The sequence below is a fragment of the Sceloporus occidentalis genome, unplaced genomic scaffold (assembly GCF_023333645.1).
Source record: "Sceloporus occidentalis isolate IW3139 unplaced genomic scaffold, rSceOcc1.0.p SCAF_3, whole genome shotgun sequence".
NCBI classification, from domain to species: Eukaryota; Metazoa; Chordata; class Lepidosauria; order Squamata; family Phrynosomatidae; genus Sceloporus; species Sceloporus occidentalis.
Genome location: NW_028316983.1, coordinates 38,584,741 through 38,603,962, shown reverse-complemented (window position 1 = coordinate 38,603,962; position 19,222 = coordinate 38,584,741). Strand labels below are relative to the sequence as shown.

Sequence of the window (19,222 nt, the reverse complement as noted above, 5' to 3'; positions counted from 1 at the left end):
TTCTTCACCTCTGCCCTTTTTTCTTGTTTTGTTTTTCTTCTTATGATTTTTCTCCTATTGGTTGTGATGGGAGAGAAATTATGTATACCAGCTCTATGAGTGGCCTTAGGTTTCTCTAATTCTGAGAGGGATCCTCAATCTGTAGTTCTCCCTTGACACATCTGTGAAACACTCATTTCCCCCTCTACTGTTGCTGGAACAGCAAAGGCAATTGTTTCTGTAGCAGGTGGCAGCAGGATGTGTATGAGGTTGGAATTCTCTCTCCTCCCACAGAAGGAGGGACGCATCCCTCTATGGCACCATGACATCTTTCAGTAATAATCATAGGATTACAGCTGAAGGCATTCGACAGGTAGTTAGAGACCTTATTGATTAGGCAGCCTACTGCTTCTTGATATTGCATTTCAATTTGTTTTTATTGCTTGGAATCCTTGGGGGGGGGGTTTACCTTTTGTAGCTGGGCCCGCTGTGGTTGGACTGGATGGCAGGGGGTTGGACTCCCATCTTGTTTGCAAAAGGCTATTTCTGAGACTTCCTTATGCAACCATTTCCCTAGGTTGTGAAGCAGTCTAAAATGCTCCTGGAATGATGTGAAGGCACAGTTACGCCCTCTTCCCCACCAGTGTAGCTGCCTTGGTTATCACCAAAATCCCACAGTTATGCTGGTGGCATATTGTGCTATGCCTGCTCTCAACAAGATCCCAGCCATTCTGTTTGTTATAGCAGAAACATAATTATAGTACCTATTAGAAATGTGGAGAAGATTGTACATTAACTTATTAAGCATGTACGATGGTCTCTTTGTTTATTGTTTCTTTGGATATATATTTATCATACATTATATAGCGTTTAATTTATAGAGTTGAAGGCTTTCATGGCTGGCATCCATAGTTTTTTTTGTGGGTTTTTCGGGCTATGTGGCCTTAAAGTAAACAAGGTTTGGCTACCAGTCCTGAAAGATAGCAAGATAAACACATGCAAATGAGAAATCTCCCAGGGTCAGGGGCTTCCCAGCAGACAATGAGCACTAATCAAGCAGACATTAATCCTCTTGTGCAGACCCTCACACCCTGAGGACTGCCATCAGCAACCAACAATACACATGCAAATCACTCCTGCCTTTCCAGATCACACAATATATATAGCCAAGTCCTTTCCAGGCAAACATTCTCTGAAGATACCAGCCACAGATACTGGCGAATCTCAGAAAGAAACTCTGCTAGAACATGGCCACATAGCCTGAAAAATCCACAAAAAACTATAGTTTAATTTATATTTATAACTATTTTTCAAGTTGAATTTCTAAATGAAGTTGGTTTTCCCTCTATTTGTGTGATAAACAATGGCTTGTCAAAAGATTTGATTTATTCTTGATGTGTTATATGATTAAATGATTATTTAAGAGTTCCAAGTATTAATACAGTTTTTAGGTGGATGGCAAATTCTAGACATGCTTGTTTTGGGAGTAAATATATTTTCCTGTTGCGTGCAAATTTGAAATTATGCTGCTTTATATTGTATTACTGTATACTCAATTATAAGTTGGCATCATATATAAGATGAGGGAAGGTTTTGAAGTCAAAATTATGGATTTTGATATGTCCTGTGCATAAGTTGGGGATAAAATTTAGGAATCTGTAAGAAAGGATGTAACTGATGAAACAAGGGGAAATTATGCCAAAGAACTTGCAAAATTCTGGCAGGCATAACTATTTGTACTTGCCATAAAGGCTGGATGGATAAGGAAAGACTAAGCTCTCACGTTTTGCCACTCTACTCAGAGATTGGGATGGTTCCTTTTAAAAAAAAGAGTTAAAATACAGTACTTCCATGCATATATAATTGTATACAGTACATGTATTTATGTGCGTACATACGTTGATCCATGGATAAGTCGACCCAGATTTTTTGGGGTCAATTTTTTGACTAACATTTCTAGACTTCTACATGAGTACTGTATATACTCATGTATATAGAAATTTAAGTCAAAAAATTGACCCAAAAAACCTTAGTTGACTTCTCCATGGGTCAATGTAAGATTTGTACATTAACTCTTATTAAAAAACAGGAACTATCCCCTGGTGAAAGGCAAGAGTGTAATTTGTCCTGGAAGTGCTGACCTCCCTCTATTCTCTTATCCATCTAGCCTTTAGTGTGAGCACAGGCAGTTATGCCTGCTGGGATTTTGTAAATTCTTTAGCATTGTTTTCCTTTGCTTCATCTTTTAGATCCTTTGTTATATGCCCCTAAGTTTTACTCTCAACTTATCCACAGGTAATATCAAAATCCATAATTTTGGCCCCAAAACCTGCCCTCGATTTATACATGAGGTTGACTTATAGTTGAGTATATATGGTATATACAGCAATCTTTTAAATACAGTATCTTTTGCCATTTTAAAAGTACTTGTTTAAAAAAAAAACTGAATGAAATGACCCTATAATCCAATTATTATTGCGAACATTTTCAGTCATAGAGCTTATTTCCCAGTAAAAGCACTTGAGAGTGCAGCTCTGTTCCTAATACTTCTGTTACTGCTTAGCACACTGGTGATAAATTGTTAACATAGCACTGTAGCACCTTAATTAATAAACCCTAAACAACCATGTTTTTGTAGGTCTCACCAAATATCGCTTGTCTCGTCTCTCAGTTCATTTGGCAGTTAACATGCAAATATTTCTAATGGATGAGGGCCAGTAACACACAGGGATGCAAATGCAAAACAAAGACGTTTTGTAATAGAAGCCACTGAAATTGTTAACACAAATCATGTTACAGTGCATGGTATTTGTGCAAAAAGAATAAATTCAGATTCAAAACAATTTATGAAACACATGTGTTATAAATACAAAAAGGAGGATGGAATGGGGAAAATGCTCAAATCAAAATATGCTGTGCTGTTAGTGAAGGCAGTTTAGCAGTTGTAAAATTTCACCCCCCAGTTCTGTTCTGTTCAAATTCTTGGGGATTCAGGTGAAGCTTATAAAATTGTTCTTTGGAATTTGTCTGTTAAGTGACCCTTTATTGGAATAAGTACAAATTACAGTGTTTATTCAAAGACCAAAGAACTTTCACACTCAACTAAATGTAGGTCTCTCCAAAGATTCCAGGTAGGCCAATGCTTGGAATAAATATCTGGCTGGGATAGAGCCAGCATCTGAATTCCTCCGTTAGCCTAGAGAAATACCTGAGTATTCTGTACAATGGCAGAGTTATTAATATGTTATAAGAACACTAGTAGAGCTCTGTAGTCCAAATATAGGGTATGAAAACAATACATTTTCTACCAACTGAACTGAGGTGTCTCTGAAAGTTGGCATTCTGTACATCCATCATAAGTAGTACAATTTTTAGTAGTACAATAGCCTCTGTGAATTTGTCCGATATTCTTTTAAAACCTTCTAACTCAGTGCCCATTATTTTATTTTTTGCAACAAATTCTTTTTTAAGTTATTTGTGTCTGGATAGCCATCTGTCAGGTATACTTTGATTGAGAGTTCCTGCATGGCAGGGGGTTGGACTGGATGGTCCTTGTGGTCTCTTCCAACTCTGTGATTCTACTCTGTGCTTAAACTATGGTGCTTTCTTTTCAGTTGCCAATCAATATTATGGTCATTGTGTGTTTGTCCCAAAAATATGTGTTTCATGATTTGCTAGGTTCACAAAATAAGGTTTAGTAGGAAATTGAAACATTTAATGGTTTCAAGATTTAGTACTTACCGTATTTCTATATTATAAACATTACAAAATTTCTTACACATATCTTTTATTTTGCATTAAACTCCAACACATAAAAATTCCATGGATAACTTACTACTACTACTAATAATAATAATAATAATTTTTATTTATATTTCCCATCTCTCTTTGCGGATCGAGGCGGGATTACAACAATAGAAACAACATTACAAGATAAAAAATGACAATTTGATATAAAATACACTCAATAAAACAGTAAAACCACTATCAATACAATACATAGACTAAATCATCATTTAAAATACATATATTTACAAATAGAGGTGGAGTATTTCTAACTCTCTTATAGCAGATTGGCCTGGATAGGCCTGCCGGAAGAGATCTGTCTTAAGTGCCTTCTTAAAGGCATCTAAGGTGGTAATGAGACAGATCTCCTCCAGCAAGCCATTCCGTAATTTAGGAGCTATGGAAGTAAATGCCCTGTGGGAAGTTGTTGTTAACCTGGTGTTTACATTCTCTAATAAGTTCCTCCCAGTTGTTCTGAGAGTGCGGGACAGATTGTATAGGGAGAGGCGGTCCCTCAAGTAACGCAGGCCCAAGCCATGTAGGGCTTTAAAGGTAATTGTTCAGTGTCAACACGGGGAGAGGCATAACTGGATAGAGCATATAGTTTGTAATATATAAATCTCAAGATTAGTTCCTAGTATAGCCAATTATGAGTTCTTAAATTAAAAGATTTAATTTGCCTATAACCTGGGCTGCATCTACACTGCAAAATTAATGCCGTTTGACACTTTAACTGCCATGGCTCAGTGCTATGAAATTCTGGAGCATGTAGATTTATGAGATATTTAACCATCTTTGTCAGAGAACTCTGGTGCCATGACAAACTGCAAATCCTACGATTCCATAAGATGGAACCATGACAGTTGAAGCAGTGTAATACTGCATTAATTCTGACTGTGGCAGCAACCCTGGATAACTGAGCAGATAAATGACATAGACTTCCATACGTGAGAGTTCCTTGTATCTCTTAGGAGCACACAAAATAGAAGGATGCAGGTTTTTGTACCAAATGAAATAGCAGGTATGTATTAAAACTACTGGAAGAAACCTAAACCATTAATGGTGCTATGTATTTCATTGCCCTTTAGGGCAATAACTGAGCTTTGCAGGCTATTATAGCGATTGGTGACTAGACTGTGAATGTAGTGGCTTGTGGAACACTGCAGTATGTACTACAAAATAAATTTTAGCCACATGTTGAAGCATAGTGTGCAAAGAGTATACAGTATTCCCTCTGTTCTCGCAGTCTTTTGACCCGCGTCCCTCACTTATGCAGGAGGGATGAATGGAGGAAGAATGAATGGGGTGTATGCCCATGCCTATATTCAAGCCAGTGGGGCTTGAATATAGGCGAAACTCTATTTTCGAGAGGAGTCCGGAACGGATCCCCTGTGAAAAAGGAGGAGTGACTGTACATCATCTCCATTTGAGAGGTAGAGCCTATACATACCTGTACACCACATCTGTAATTCATGATTATTTCCTTGTATATGGAAGAGGTGAGGTTACTACAACGTTAGATACCTCTGTGCATTATTAGTTGAGCATGGTGTACAATCATTAACCTGTAAATGATTTGTACCCAGATAATGTGTGAGACGTCTCAGCATTGTATTTATCTTTTGTTTTCTTAATAGTTGTGTTTTTACAAGTGTAAAAATAGATAAATTGAGTATTATTAAGAACTAGAAAGAGAGAAAAATGCATTTTGGAAATTGTGAATGGAACGAAGTACTGTTATCTCTTTGTTTTCTCCTGTTTTCTTGTTGTGGTGGTCAGTACTGATACCACAGCCTCTCTTCATCACTGAAATGTTTGTGGTAGCTTGGAGGAGGCAAATCTGGGCTTAGGCACCCCACAGATACAAATACTTCGAAGGCAGCAGTGCCGACCTTCCTCCTTCCTTAAACCAGCAGTGAAATGAGTCCTAATATAAGTTGTTCAGTGCATTCAAGGCATTTCCAACTTACAGTGAGGTGAACCTATCACCAGGGGTTTCTTGGCAAGATTTGTTCAGAGCAAGTTTGCCTTTGTCTTCTGCTGAAGCTGAGAGGATGAGACTTGTCCAGTATGAGTAACATGCATTCATGAATGGAGTTCATTTGGCTTCTTCCAGTAAAGTGTTATCCCCAACGCAAGATGTCAAGAAGCATGGAGATCTAGGCCTGGGTGAACTTTGCCAAAGAACGTACTTTGTTGGAGGCCACACACACCAGCTAGTACTGGTTTGTTAGCAGAGAGAAATCCCTCCTAGCTTTGTTCCTTGTCTCTGAGGCTATTTTGCCATGGTGGGGGGAGGATTGGCTCAGAGCACTGTCATGAAACATACACTTTTAGAATCATACCTACTGTCTTAATTTTATAATTGCAATTGATTTAACTTCTTTCTTTAAAAAGTTAATAACAATGCAAACCTATCCTAATCTATAAAATACAGCTTTTGCTAGGATTTTAGAGCTAAACTTCTCTTGGTGTGTGTTTGACTGAAGTTTGCAAGATTTCAGTTCACTTGTTAAAAGAATTAAATTCAGTAAGTCACAAACTTTTGTTAAGGTTGTTACTATGCATATTTGAAATAAGAAAACCCTGCTGCATAGTTGCAGGTTTGTATGCACGTGATATCTTGCTTCTAAAATCTAGAAGCAATTAATATAATTTATTATAACTTAATCCTTGTACAATCCATAGCAGAAAAGAGGGGGTGGGATGGGTTTCCCAATTTACCCTAATGCAGACTCACACACAAAATGGTATTTTGATAGAAGTCTTAGATCTAGTAAAAAAAAAATCTGAATGTAGTGGAAAATGTAGTTGAGTGTAGTTCTCAAGCATGAGCCTGTAGATTTATAGGGCTTCAGTTCCCAGAATCCTGTCCTCAGGAATTAAGGTAGTTCCACAAACCCATTTAGAAGAATGGGTAGGAGGATCCCTGAACACAGTAGGAACTTACTTATCACTTGAAGTAAAGTCACTTTACTACCTAGAAATACCCCCAACAAGGTAATTACGTGTATAGTTTAAAATGACTTATGGTAACTGAATCACAGAGTTAAAATTTGGAATCCCCATTTATAGGCTAGAGGAATTGTTTGATTTTTAATCATTACATTTATCACTGTTCTGGCTACCTATAGTAAGAATTTTCTTCAGGTGAATTTAGATAGAAGGCAAACCAGTAGTAAAGTCGAAGGCTTTCATGGCCGGCATCCATAGTTTATTGTGGGTTTTTCAGGCTGTGTGGCCATGTTCTAGCAGTTTCGTTCTGACGTTTCGCCAGCATCTGTGGCTGGCATCTTCAGAGCATGAAGATGCCAGCCACAGACGCTGGCGAAACGTCAGAAAGCAACTCTGCTAGAACATGGCCACATAGCCCGAAAAACCCACAAAAAACTATGCAAACCAGTAGCCCAGTGTGCTGGCTATGTACCAAGTCTACAGAATACAACCCTACATTACAAAGTTCTTACATTGCTTAAGTAGCATGACAGTAAAGAATCATAGAAGCCCTCCCTCCAGTCCATCTGCCTTGGTCCAGGCCTTGGAGGTAGAGAGGAACTGCTGGACCTCTTACCCTTTCCCTCCACCACTCCCTTCTCCTTCTGTGTCATGTCTTTTTAGAGATTGTACGTACAGCGCTGTGTAAATTTACAGCACTTCATAAATAAAGGTTAATAATAATAATAATAGAATCATAAGAGACTACAAGGGCCACCCAGTCCAATCCTCTTTCATGCAGGCTCTGTTTACTGATAGCAGAACAGCTACTATCAGTACACCACTAATCATGGTTATTTGTCCTGATTTATTCCCTGTCATCTTGGAGTTCAGGGACTGATGAGAGAGCATGTGCTGGTATGTGTGAGTGGGAGAGAACTGGTAGTGGACTATGTGTGTGGGTGAAGAATTGCCAAAAGTGCAAAAAAGCTTGCAGTAAACAGCCTCCTTAATACAGTGGAACCTCGGGATACGAATTACCCGGGTTACGAATTTTTCGGGACCCGAAAAAACCCCGTTGGAAATTATTGATCCGGGTTACGAAAGTTTTTTCGGGTCCCGAAAAAACTTTTGGTGCTTTTTGCCGCGATTTCACACCAAATCGCGGCTTTTCCCCATTAGCGGCTATGGGGATTCGGCTTGCGAAAGCCGTTCGGGTTACGAAAGCGGCCGCGGAACGGATTGTTTTCGTAACCCGAGGCTCCACTGTACTGGTACAGCTGAGCTAACTGCTTACCTGGTTACATGTATGATAATATTGTTGATCAGAAACATTCAGAGTTATATATTCTGACACATAAGAGAAACTTATGTAATTTTTAAGTGCAGCCTTGGAAAGGATACTTTGATTTTGTTATTCATAGAGCGAAAGATTTTACAGTATTCTCCTTCTGAAAGTAGCAGGGGAGGCCAGTTGTGATCGTAGACTTTGCCACTAAGAATTTTGCCAGAGAAATCAACATGTTGTCATGCCATCTATTGGGACCTCTGTTGTTCTCCAAGAATCTAAGTCTGCTGATGGAGGATCTGAGATTATATCTTCAATTTCCTTTAGTACTCTAAAGAACTCTGGCCCTGAGTTCATCTGGATCTGAAGATTTGCATTCATCTAGAACAGCTAGGTATTCCTATCTTACATCTGTACCTATTTTTGACTGTAGTTAAGGATGCAACAATGCAGTTTGCTAAACATATGGATTTTTGTTTTCTCATTCCCTTTAAATTTCTATATTTGAGCTGTAATCCCCAGTTTATTTGGATCAGCTAACAAACATGAAAAATACAATCAAGTGCAGAGGTTAGCATGTTTTTAGGTGGAAAAATCTGGGTTCCCATCCTTGATACAACTTTAAGTTTACATTGTGGCTTTATGGCGGTCTGTGTCAGAGTTGAAGGCCTACCTTACATGGTTATCAGTAGCACAATACATGTGGGCATTTTGGACTTAACACAAGCCCATTTTTTGCTCCCTAAACTCAATGGAGGGTACAAATGTCCCACTCAATATCCTTTTTAAAAGACAAATGGGTCTAATTTTAAGCAACATTTAGACTCTTGTGATACTTTAATATAACATATAGCAGTCCATATGAGATCTGGAATTATGTAGTGGTTTGAGCATTGGACTAGGATACTGGGAAACCAGAGTTTGAATTTCAGCTCAGCCATGGAAACCTAGTGGGTGACCACAAGCAAGTCACACTCTCTCAGCCTCAGAGGATGGCAAAGGCAAATCCCCTCTGATGAAACATGCCAAGAAAACCTATGATAGGTTCACCTTAGAGTTGTCATAAGTTGGAAACTACTTGAAGGCACATGATGACGACAACAACAACAAGAACATATAGTTTCCAGCTATTGTTAGATTGCAAGTCCCAGCATTGCCCAGATGGAATAACCAATGCTGAGAAATGCTGTGAGCTGGAGTTCAACAAAATCCAGATCATGGAGGCTGTGCTGCTTGAAGGCATATGCACAAACATTTTGCTATCTCTGAAGCCTCCGGAACCAGGTGGGCAATATCTGGCCAAGGCCTATCTCCAGCATCTCTTCCTTTTAAAGGCTCCAGGGAAGCTGGGTCCTGATCCTTGAAATCCACTCCAACCCTCCTTTCCTCACAGAGGCATTAAAATATTGCAAAAGGGAAGTAGTAGTATCATTCTCTTCAGATGTAGTCAGGCCTCATCTAGAATATTGTGTCCAGTTCTGGGCACAAAAAAGACATTGACAAGCTGGAGCATGTCCAGAGGAGGGTGACCAGAATGGTGAAAGGTCTGGAAACCATCTCCTATGAGGAGCGACTTAGGGAGCTGGATATGTTAACCTGGAGAAGAGAAGGTTAAGAAGTTACACGAAAGCAATGTTTAAGTATTTGAAAGAATGTCATATTGAAGAAAAAGTAGGCTTGTTTTCTGCTGTTCCAGAAAGACATGGAGCAAAGGTTTTCAACACACAGAAAAAGAGATTCCACGTAAACATTAGGAAGAACTTCTAAATGGTAAGAACTGTTTGAAAGTGGAATATGCTGTCTCAGTATGGTGGAGTTGCCTTCTTTGGAAGTTTTTAAATAGCGTCTGGATGGTCATCTGTCAGGAGTGCTTTGATTGTGTATTCTTCATTGGCAGGGGGTTAGACTGACAGGCCCTTGGGGTCTCTTCCAAGTCCATGATTCTAAAAGATAGGTAGAGAAAGACCAACATGGGAACAGGAAACCCTCAGAGAGAGGTCCCCCCCCATCAGATGCCCCCCAGGCTCTCTGATTTCCTGATTCCCCCCTCTTAGAACCACACTGAACCTCTCTCTCATGATGACATGCTGGAGGAACCAATGGCTCCCCATTTAGCCCTAGGGCCAGATATAACCCAATTGGTTCCAGGGGCTGCTGAGATTGCAAAGTGTGTGTAATTTAACTCTCAACTTTTAATTATGTGATTTATTACTTGTGGCACTTTAGCAAGACCTAGGCATTTAGTTTGAGTTGTAGGGCTCTTTCTTTCAGGAGCTTGATGATAGTGATACAGCTGAGAGAAAAGCTTGTATCAGAAAAGAATATTTTTGCTTCCATTCTGTGTGAGAAAATGTGGTTGTAGTACTGATAAGTTAAATGCATAGGTGTTCTGAGCTTTCTATCATGAAAGAGGAAAATGCTCCAAATACTTTGATCCTTCACAAGCTTCAAAGGGCTCTTTATTTTTCAGGGATAATAGTAAAGTTATAAGTCTTTTAAAATTATAATATTTATATTTATTTCATATTTATTTCACATCAAAATACTTATAAACTTTGTAGTTTGAGGCAATCAAAATATATTAAAACCAATAATGCAAAATAAAATGCAGACAGCCACTTTGAGTGCTATGCCAGGTGGCATATAAATTATATATTTTTAAAAACACTTTTAACTTGAAACTATTATTCTTTATATATCCTGTAGCTTTATTAATAACACAACCCTATGCATGTCTCAGAACTAATTAAAAAAATAAACTCAGAAGTAAGATCTATTGTGATGTTCAATGTGGTTGACTGCCAGAAAAAGTGCACATTAGGATAGAAACCTTACTGTGACAGAACACACCGTTAAGAAGACATATAACATAATGAAGTAAGGCATGTTTTAGTCTCTTTTTGAATGATGAAAAAAGTTGAATATATTGATAGGAGTCTGTTGCACTGCTTATGCAGGGGTGTTTATTGGCTTTAATTCTGCATTTAACAGAACTGTCTTCATAGATTTAGAAGTGGCTTCTCACTTTCCTCAATATGTTGGGAGGTACCTCCACTTGGCCTTTATCAATATCAATTTCCTTGACAGCTGGGAGGATATTTGTGAGGTTGGAGATCCTGAGTTGAGACTCCCCCTTTCCACCCTCAAAAGGGGGGGAGGTCTGAAATAGTCTGTAGTCATCTAGAATAATGCTTTGTAGGGTAGCTGATTCCAGGAACTGGCAGGATTTCTTTCCCAATGTGCCCTGGACCAATACCATATTTATGCTTATTGACTGCAACTATTTCCTTCTTTCCTGGAAACTTGTTATGTACCAGCAACCGATAGCTCACTGACAGGCATCAGTACAGAGACTGTCACTTTGTGTAGCACTGCTCTAGGATGCTACACAAAGCATTGTATTGTTAAATAGCAGCCTAATTTTACTACTAAATTCATTTTTAAAATCTGCAAACATGATAATCTGGGTGACAATAATACAGAATTTAGCTCTCTTTAGTGATTATAAGGCGCTTTCAGCTTCTGCATTAAAAAAATATCAATAACTCATTCATATTATATGTACGGTATATTATGTTTAGGCTGCCAGAGAACAGTGGCTTTAGATTCTGTTCAGCGTGCCATGAGCAGAAATGGTTTCTTAACTGCTGTTTCCTATATAATAAGATCACCAGTGTGGTGTACTAGTTCAGATGTTGTACTGCAACTCTAGGAAACCAGGGTTTGAATTCCCACTCAGCTGTAGATACCCATTGATCATGCTACATACACTCAGACTAGGAAGAAGGCAGTGGTAAATCCCCCCTGAATAAATCTTGCCAAGAAAACCTTTGGTAAGATTGACACAAGAAAACATTGACTTTGAAGTGACATAAATATATATAGCCATGTGAAGACCTGTTAAAAGATACTGGCAGGGCTCCACCTGTCGGTAACAGATTGCAGAACTGTTTGGCTACCAGTCCTGAAAAACACCAAAATCAAGGCCCAGCAAATGCAAATGAAAATCAGGGTGAGGGGGGTTTCCCAGCAGACAGTGGATCATTAATTAAATAGACACCCTGAGGCCTTACCATTCAACAACAGATTAACATGTAAATTGCTTCCTCTCAACCAACAGTATATATGTACCACTCACTTCCATGCCAGTATTTTTTGAAGATGCCAGCTGCTGGCGACAGGTCAGGAATAAACTCTTCTAGAACATAGCCCCCCCCCCCCCAAAAAAAAAAAACCCTATGGTTGCCAGCCATGAAAGCGTTTGACTTCACATGATTACCAGATGTTTGTTTCTTGTAGAGCTGGCATGTAAAGAAAATTTTATTCAGATTTCTGTATCCTCCCACGTTTGAAATTTAAATAATATTGCCATAACCTCAGTATAGTCTTGAGAATAATAGAAACCTGTTTTTCTGCATTTTGAGTAGAAAGTGAACTTTTAAAACAAGATTATGTAGTTCTAGGTATGCTAATAGGGAAAAATGTAGTTATACCTGCATTCTGGATTTTCCAGTAATGTTCAATAAATGTCACTTACATCTCTGGAAATATCTGTTTTGAAAAGGAAGAAGGGAAAGATAAGAAAACAAGACTGTTGCAGCAGCCCAGGTAATGTAACACCTTATTTGTTAATTTGGGCCCCATTCTTGCTTCTAGTTCAGATCAACATACGTGTTTCCAAGGCTATTTGTTTTTGCAGTAGTGTTCAAGGAGGACCTCACCTTCCTAAGCAAAGCGAACACTTTACTGCAGTGAAGTCCAAACTCTGACCTTCCAAGTATTTTGGACTTCAGCTCCCAGAAGCCTCAGCCATCTTAGCTAATGTTCTGGAAAACTGGGAGCTGAAGTCCAAAACACCTGGAGGGCCATTAAGAATTCAACCATTTAGATTTCTTTGCTAACTGAGGCGTTCCATTTCAGAAATTTCTCCAACCAACTACAGTGGAGCCTTACCTTACACGGGGATTCCCCCCCCCCCCCCCCGCGTAAGGCAAATACTGCATAAGCTCATTCAATAGAATGGGGCTTGTGGCGGTGCAGTGCGCCCATGCCACAGGCACACATGCCATTCAGTTGATTACAGCAAGGCTTCCACATAAACAGGAAGATGCATATGGCACGCCTGCATATGGAGCGGGTGCACTGTATGCATTTTTCCCCAGCATAGTACATTTGCTCTCCATCCCCCTCCCTATGGGGTTTTTTCTGCTCCAAACACTACTGTACTCAGCAATCTGTGACCCCTGAATATATTCAGTTTAAGGGAGAGGGTCTCCTAAAGGCCGTATCTGTTTCTATAAACTTGGGTTTTGTCAACAATTCTCATGCCTTCATCTTGTTTTTCAGTAGCCTAGTTTTGGTTACACAGTGTTGAAAACTCAGGACTTGAGTTTATCATTTGTATTTATAGAAGTAGATGATCAACAGAAGCCCATGAAAATTCCAGTTAGTTTTGGACATTTAGGAATCTATAATACTAGGTTCAAGAGCTGGGGGTAAAACAAGAAGCAATAGTGCATAATTTTGTTAAAAACTGAACACTTATGACTGAATATATGTAATAGCAACCAGTTGTGTTTGAATACCAAGTTTTTGTAGTAAATTATGTATTGAGAGAAAAGTGGCATAAAAGTTAAATAAATAAAATAGTAAAGTATTAGGAATTAAATATCAGTAACAGAAACATATAATTTGCTTATTCTTTTGATATTATGAAAAGTAGAGTTTTGTTCTATGCTTCCCATCAAGAGCAGGTATGTACATGCTGTAAGCACTGGTGTAAACAGCTCTGTATGCTAAATTCAGCATCAATAGACCCACTGAACTAACTATGACCCTTGCTAGTTGTGATTAACCAGTCCCATTCATTTAATTAATTCAGTTAGCACAAATATTTAATCTACCCCTCTGTCCTCCACCCCAATTTCTTACCAAAAAATGTCGCAAATATACACACACTAACTAAAGGATACATTTTGGCAATGAAATAGCTGTTCACAACCCTTTCCATGAGTTTACAGAGAGTTTTTGTGTGTTTATTTTTTCTTAGGCTGTTTGTGCTAATTGTTTACCTCCCAATAATTTGAAATGTTAATGAACATTGCAGTAGTTCAAGCAAGAACACTTGAAAGGAAGATCTCTGTTTTCATATTTCTGGGAGACCATAGACCCAGCCAGGAGCTAGCAAAAGCTTTTTAAGATGTATAAGTAACTGCTAGTCAATGGTTGTGTTGTTTAGCTTTATAAGAATAAGCCATGGGCTTGCATGCACCCATTTCCCTTCTGAAGTAGCTAGGAGGAGGAGACTGGAACTTAAGCTTCCTGTTTATATTAACTGTGGTTAGGGTCATCGAAATCCTAAACTGTAATTTTAACAATGTCTAGTTGAAACAAGCCACATTAATAAAACAATGACTTGAAATTGTATTTCAGCATACTACAGGTAACATTAACCATGGTTTGTCCAGGTTTGAGTATTATAGCAAGTGCTGGTTAATAAATGCAGCAAAGCTTCCTAGTTTCTCACATACTTACCAGAATAATGTGTGGGAGGGTGCCCAAAGTTCAGTGTTACTGGTTCCTGTCACACTAAACTCTACTTCAATTTTAGCATTAAGTATGAGTTAGGCCTTTGGCCTTATTTTATCACCAGCAAATATATATAATTTATATTTTAATTTGACACCTGTCAGTATAATTGTACAGTCTGCCCTTGCCATACGTGGGGGATTCCCCACGCATGGCAGATTTTGTGTATACTGGAGTCCCATTGATTTGAATGGCGGTGCACTCACATTTTGTCCCTTGTCACTCACCGCCCGCGTAAGCTTAAAGCCACGTATGGAGAGGGCGGACTGTAGTAGGTAAAAACAGCAGCCATATAAAAAGTTACCTGCTTTAAAATGACAAATCAAATACGTTCTGGCTAATAGTCAAATTTGTTACCTACCAGCCAGCCAGCCAGAATTACTGAAAAACTTGATGTATAAATAACAAGTAAGCATGCTAGTTTGTGCTGCATCAACCTTTTGCAAGTAGAAGTGACTATAGAAAGCACATATACCAGCCATGGAATACTTAGCACCTTGAACTCATGGTTTATGATGACTTCACACTGTAGTTTGTTAGAATAAAGTATTTATTCAGATTCTGATTTGTTAGAGGACCAATAAGCTGAACTTGGCACTTGTAGCACTCAGTTTTCTGCAGCTGGGAAGTTTCTGTTCACCATAGTCATTACCACTTGCAGAAGGAGCTGGCTGGAAACAGGCAACATGAACCAATACACCAATAAATTTGAATTTTCAGCAAATAACTTGCTGCTGGCCCAAGTTTTCAATTCACCACCCATTCTTTGGACTTCAGTGTAAAATGAAACTTAGATACTAAACCTGAAAGAAAGTTTAGAAAGTGACAGTCTTTTCCTCTGCAAAGACATGATTTGATGTATATTCTGATTTATACAGTACATTTAAAAATAGACAGTGTAACATCCTTTAATCTCTTTTGCTTACCTATTTGGCTAGAAAACCCTTGTTCAGTTTCAACTTAATCTCTCAGTCTGTTAATTAGTTTTCCATAGCTATTGCATACAGGGGAAATGAACAAGCTACAAACTTGTTCTGCATTTTTGAAAAGTAGTTTTTTCTTTTTTACTAGTTGTATTCTTTTCATTTGAAAAGGACTCTTGTTTTGTGTTCTCAGATTACAAACTAATTTTGACATTTGACATGAGTGTATTCTAGTAAATTCAACAAAGACAGTGAGGAAATTGAAATAGTTAAAGAGTTCCCATACCTTGGATCAAGCATTGACCAGAATCACCATGTACCATTGTCTTGATTGCTAACTTAAACGCTGGATAAGAGACCATTTTTAGGAAACAATATGAAGAAACAGTGGTTTCCAGTTAGCCAAAAGATGAGATAAGGCTGCAGTTTATTACTCTTATCTGTTTTATCTGTACACAGAACTCTTTCCTCTTTCAAGGAAAAAGTGTATGTATGTGAAAAAGTGCTCTGCAATGTTCTGCCCTTTCACATTGCCAAAAGTGTATTTGTATGTCATAGACACTTAAGACTGCTCCAACTGAGTTTCCCACTTCTTTTCTTATTTATAAATTCCATAATTTTTCTTTCTGAAAGATAGCAGCACATCACGAATACACCAAATTCTAAGGAATTCTTGGTCATAAAACAAGTTCTAAAGCATAGTTAAACGTTTTCAGAAAGGAGAAAACCACTGACATCACCCAAGCAAATGTTTGAATAATTAATACTCTGTTTAGCCTGAAAGTGCTGGATCATTGTTGATTCCAGTGTTATAATTTTGAAATACCAGGGTCTGTTGCAAGGTCTGTTAATTCTTTGAAACTTGAAAATTGGGAAAAATAATCTCCTTGGACTTTGAAGAGTACATAAACTGTTTTAGATGCAATCCCCAGTAGTCTCCCATTTATGATTGTAATGTTCGTACACCAGTTTATAAATCGTGTAGAGGCTATCCAAATTTTAGGGCAAGGACAGATTAAAATGTAGTGTGATGGCCTGGATAGCTTATATAAAAGGTGACTTGTCAACACAATGTTTCCAACATTTGCTTTTGAAAAATCTTTGTGAAGTATGGATATGAACTTTTGATGGATGCAAATTTGTTTGTGCTTCATCAGATACATCTATCACAGTTTAGATGAAGCTATGATAGAAGATTGACCTGTACCAGAGTTGGCTGTTCCTCCACAGGACTTTATAATTTGATTCTGAGACTAGGGCCCTGGACAGACGGGCCTTTTAGCACGTAATGAATACGTTCTAGGGTTGCCTCGTGGCATCGCTTACAGACGCCCCGCAACCTGTACACATGGGCGCTGTCATTTTGATGTGACGGACACTTGGCGTCCGCATGTTGCGGCCCGCTTGTGACGTCGCGAGTGTGCCATTGGCGCACTTGGGTGTCACAAGTGCGTCAGAAAAAGAACCCACTTTTTGCAGGTTCTTTTTTGCTGTGCGAGGGAGCTGCGCGGTTTGTCCGTTGTGGCTCCCTTGCGCAGCAAAACAAGGCGCCGGCAGACCACCCTTTTTGGGTGGTCTGTACCCCTCCTAGGAGTCCAGCATCTTGGATTCAGTTCAATCTGGAGGAGGCTTTTCTTGATACCCAGATGGCCCTGGGTAATACACCAGCACTTAGCCTGACCATTCTGTATAATCACCTCAGGATTGGTTCAGACAGGTTGCCTATGTAGCTAATAGAGACAGAGAGAGCTCCATCCATAGGCTGGTGAGTGTCCATTTGTCTTCTAGCCAGGTGAAGAAAAGTACTCTTCATGGGACAGAGAGATCTCCATCCCCATGATGCGGGGATTCCCACCTGTTAGAGCTAAGTATTCCTGTGCTGGTATGATATCACAGTCCAAAACTGAGTTGAATGAGATTAGTCAAGGTAATTCAGACTGACATATCAGTTTTATATCAGTATTTTCCTGGTTTTAGCGCATTGGAGTTGGCGAATACCACTTTCAGTATCTTACCATACCATACCAGAGTAGTCAGGTATCAACTGCAGTACCATTTACCATGGTATCAAGTACATTCTGTGGTCCATATCAATTTCAGCATAGCACTGCTCTGGAAACATCAGATATCAGTTTTGCAACCTACCTGAAAGTGCAAAGGCATAATTACTCCTGAACATAAAGAAAACAAAAATAATGACCATGGGGCATCTACATAAATTCAGTCTAGACAGTGAGGAAATTGAAATAGTTAAAGATTTTCTATGTGTTGGATCAAAAATTGATCAGAATGGAGACTATAGTTAAGAAATATGAAGACTTGGAATGAGTAGGCAGTCATGAAAGAACTAGGCAAGATCCTGAAGTGTAAAGAGATACAAATGAGTACTAAAGTAAGAATTGCCCAAGCCATTGTATTCCCTGTCACTGTGTATGGATGTGAGAGCTGGACAGTTAAGAAAGCAGATAAGAGGATCAACTCATTTGAGATCTAGTGCTGGAAAATAGTGCTGAGGATACCATGGCTGTCCAAAAAGACAAATAAATGGGTCCTAGAATAGATCAAGTTTGAACTCTCCCTGGAAAACAGGATGATCAAATTGAGGTTGCTGTACTTTGCCCACATTTTGAGGGGGTATGAAGCATTAGAAAAGACAATAATGCTAGGTAGAAGGTAGTAGAAAGAGAGGAAGACCACATGCCAGATAGATAGACTCAAGGAGGTCATGGACTTAAGCAGAGCAGTGAAAGACATGGGGTCTTGGAGATTTCTCATCCATTGAGTCATCATGTGTTGAAGTTGATTCAAGCGCAGTTAACAACAACAAACCTATAATGTCAAGCAGACTTCAGTGGTAACTCATCTGACTTGTCAAGTATCAATTTCGGCATGAAACCATATCAAACTTCTTAGGTAATGATCTTAATACCATCATCCAAGGTACCAAGTAAAATTCATTTTTTGATACAGAACCCGGTCAGAGTTCTTAGGTATCAGTGTGGGCACCATCAACCAAATCTAATTCATTCATCTGCCTTTGTTAGTTCTTTCTCCCTCTGTATCCAAGGAGCAACATTGTTGGCTAGGGCATTGAAGGCTGTGTCACATCTAGCCTTATTGACATTGGAATAACAGTCATTTCTTCTTCAACATCTTTTCATTTTCCAACTTGAGTCACCACTTTACTTACTGATGATGCCTGCTCCTACACAGTTTAGATGTTTCATATGGTGAAAGCACCTGATCTCTAGATCAATCAGCCTGCTAGTTATACTGATGTCAACAGTCTGTTTCACAATGACAGGAAGGATCTCTGCAATGTTATGCTCATTTACATCGCCAATTATGATGTCTGTAAGTAACCATAATGTGGCAAGGATCTGACAGAACTCATTGCCTTGCATAGCCATGCTTGGTTATGCTAGTCTGTTCCCTCCCGACTTTAGCAGAACATTCAATTGCTGAGAAGGGCTTATTCAATCCCATTGCTGCCTCTGTACCAAGTCATATGCAGAGAATGCCTACAGCAGCATGATACTTTGTAATTATGCACCAGCTTTTGCTCAGCCTGTTAACATCAGACATATTTATGCACTTTTGTCCTTTGTTGATGAAAAGAGTTGTTCGGCTTGCTTTTTCATGCTGGCAGTTAGGAAGCATCATGGATTCCCTGGGTACTTACCTGTAACTTAAGTTCTTCGAGTGGTCGTCATCTGTGAATTCA

The 19,222-nt window shown here is 39.0% G+C and overlaps 1 protein-coding gene across 4 annotated transcripts in view; it reads left to right on the top strand.

Moving 5' to 3' along the window:
* Positions 1 to 19,222, top strand: part of ITCH (itchy E3 ubiquitin protein ligase) — a 76,739-nt gene that overhangs the window by 7,207 nt on the left and 50,310 nt on the right. Inside the window, exon 1 of one of the 4 annotated variants that reach the window (XM_089514071.1) lies at positions 12,575 to 12,595. The exons of the other annotated variants lie outside the window; for them this stretch is intronic. The gene's annotated coding sequence lies outside the window, so the exon portion shown is untranslated. Of the gene's footprint in view, positions 1 to 12,574; positions 12,596 to 19,222 lie in introns of those variants that run through there. 4 annotated transcript variants of the gene reach the window in all.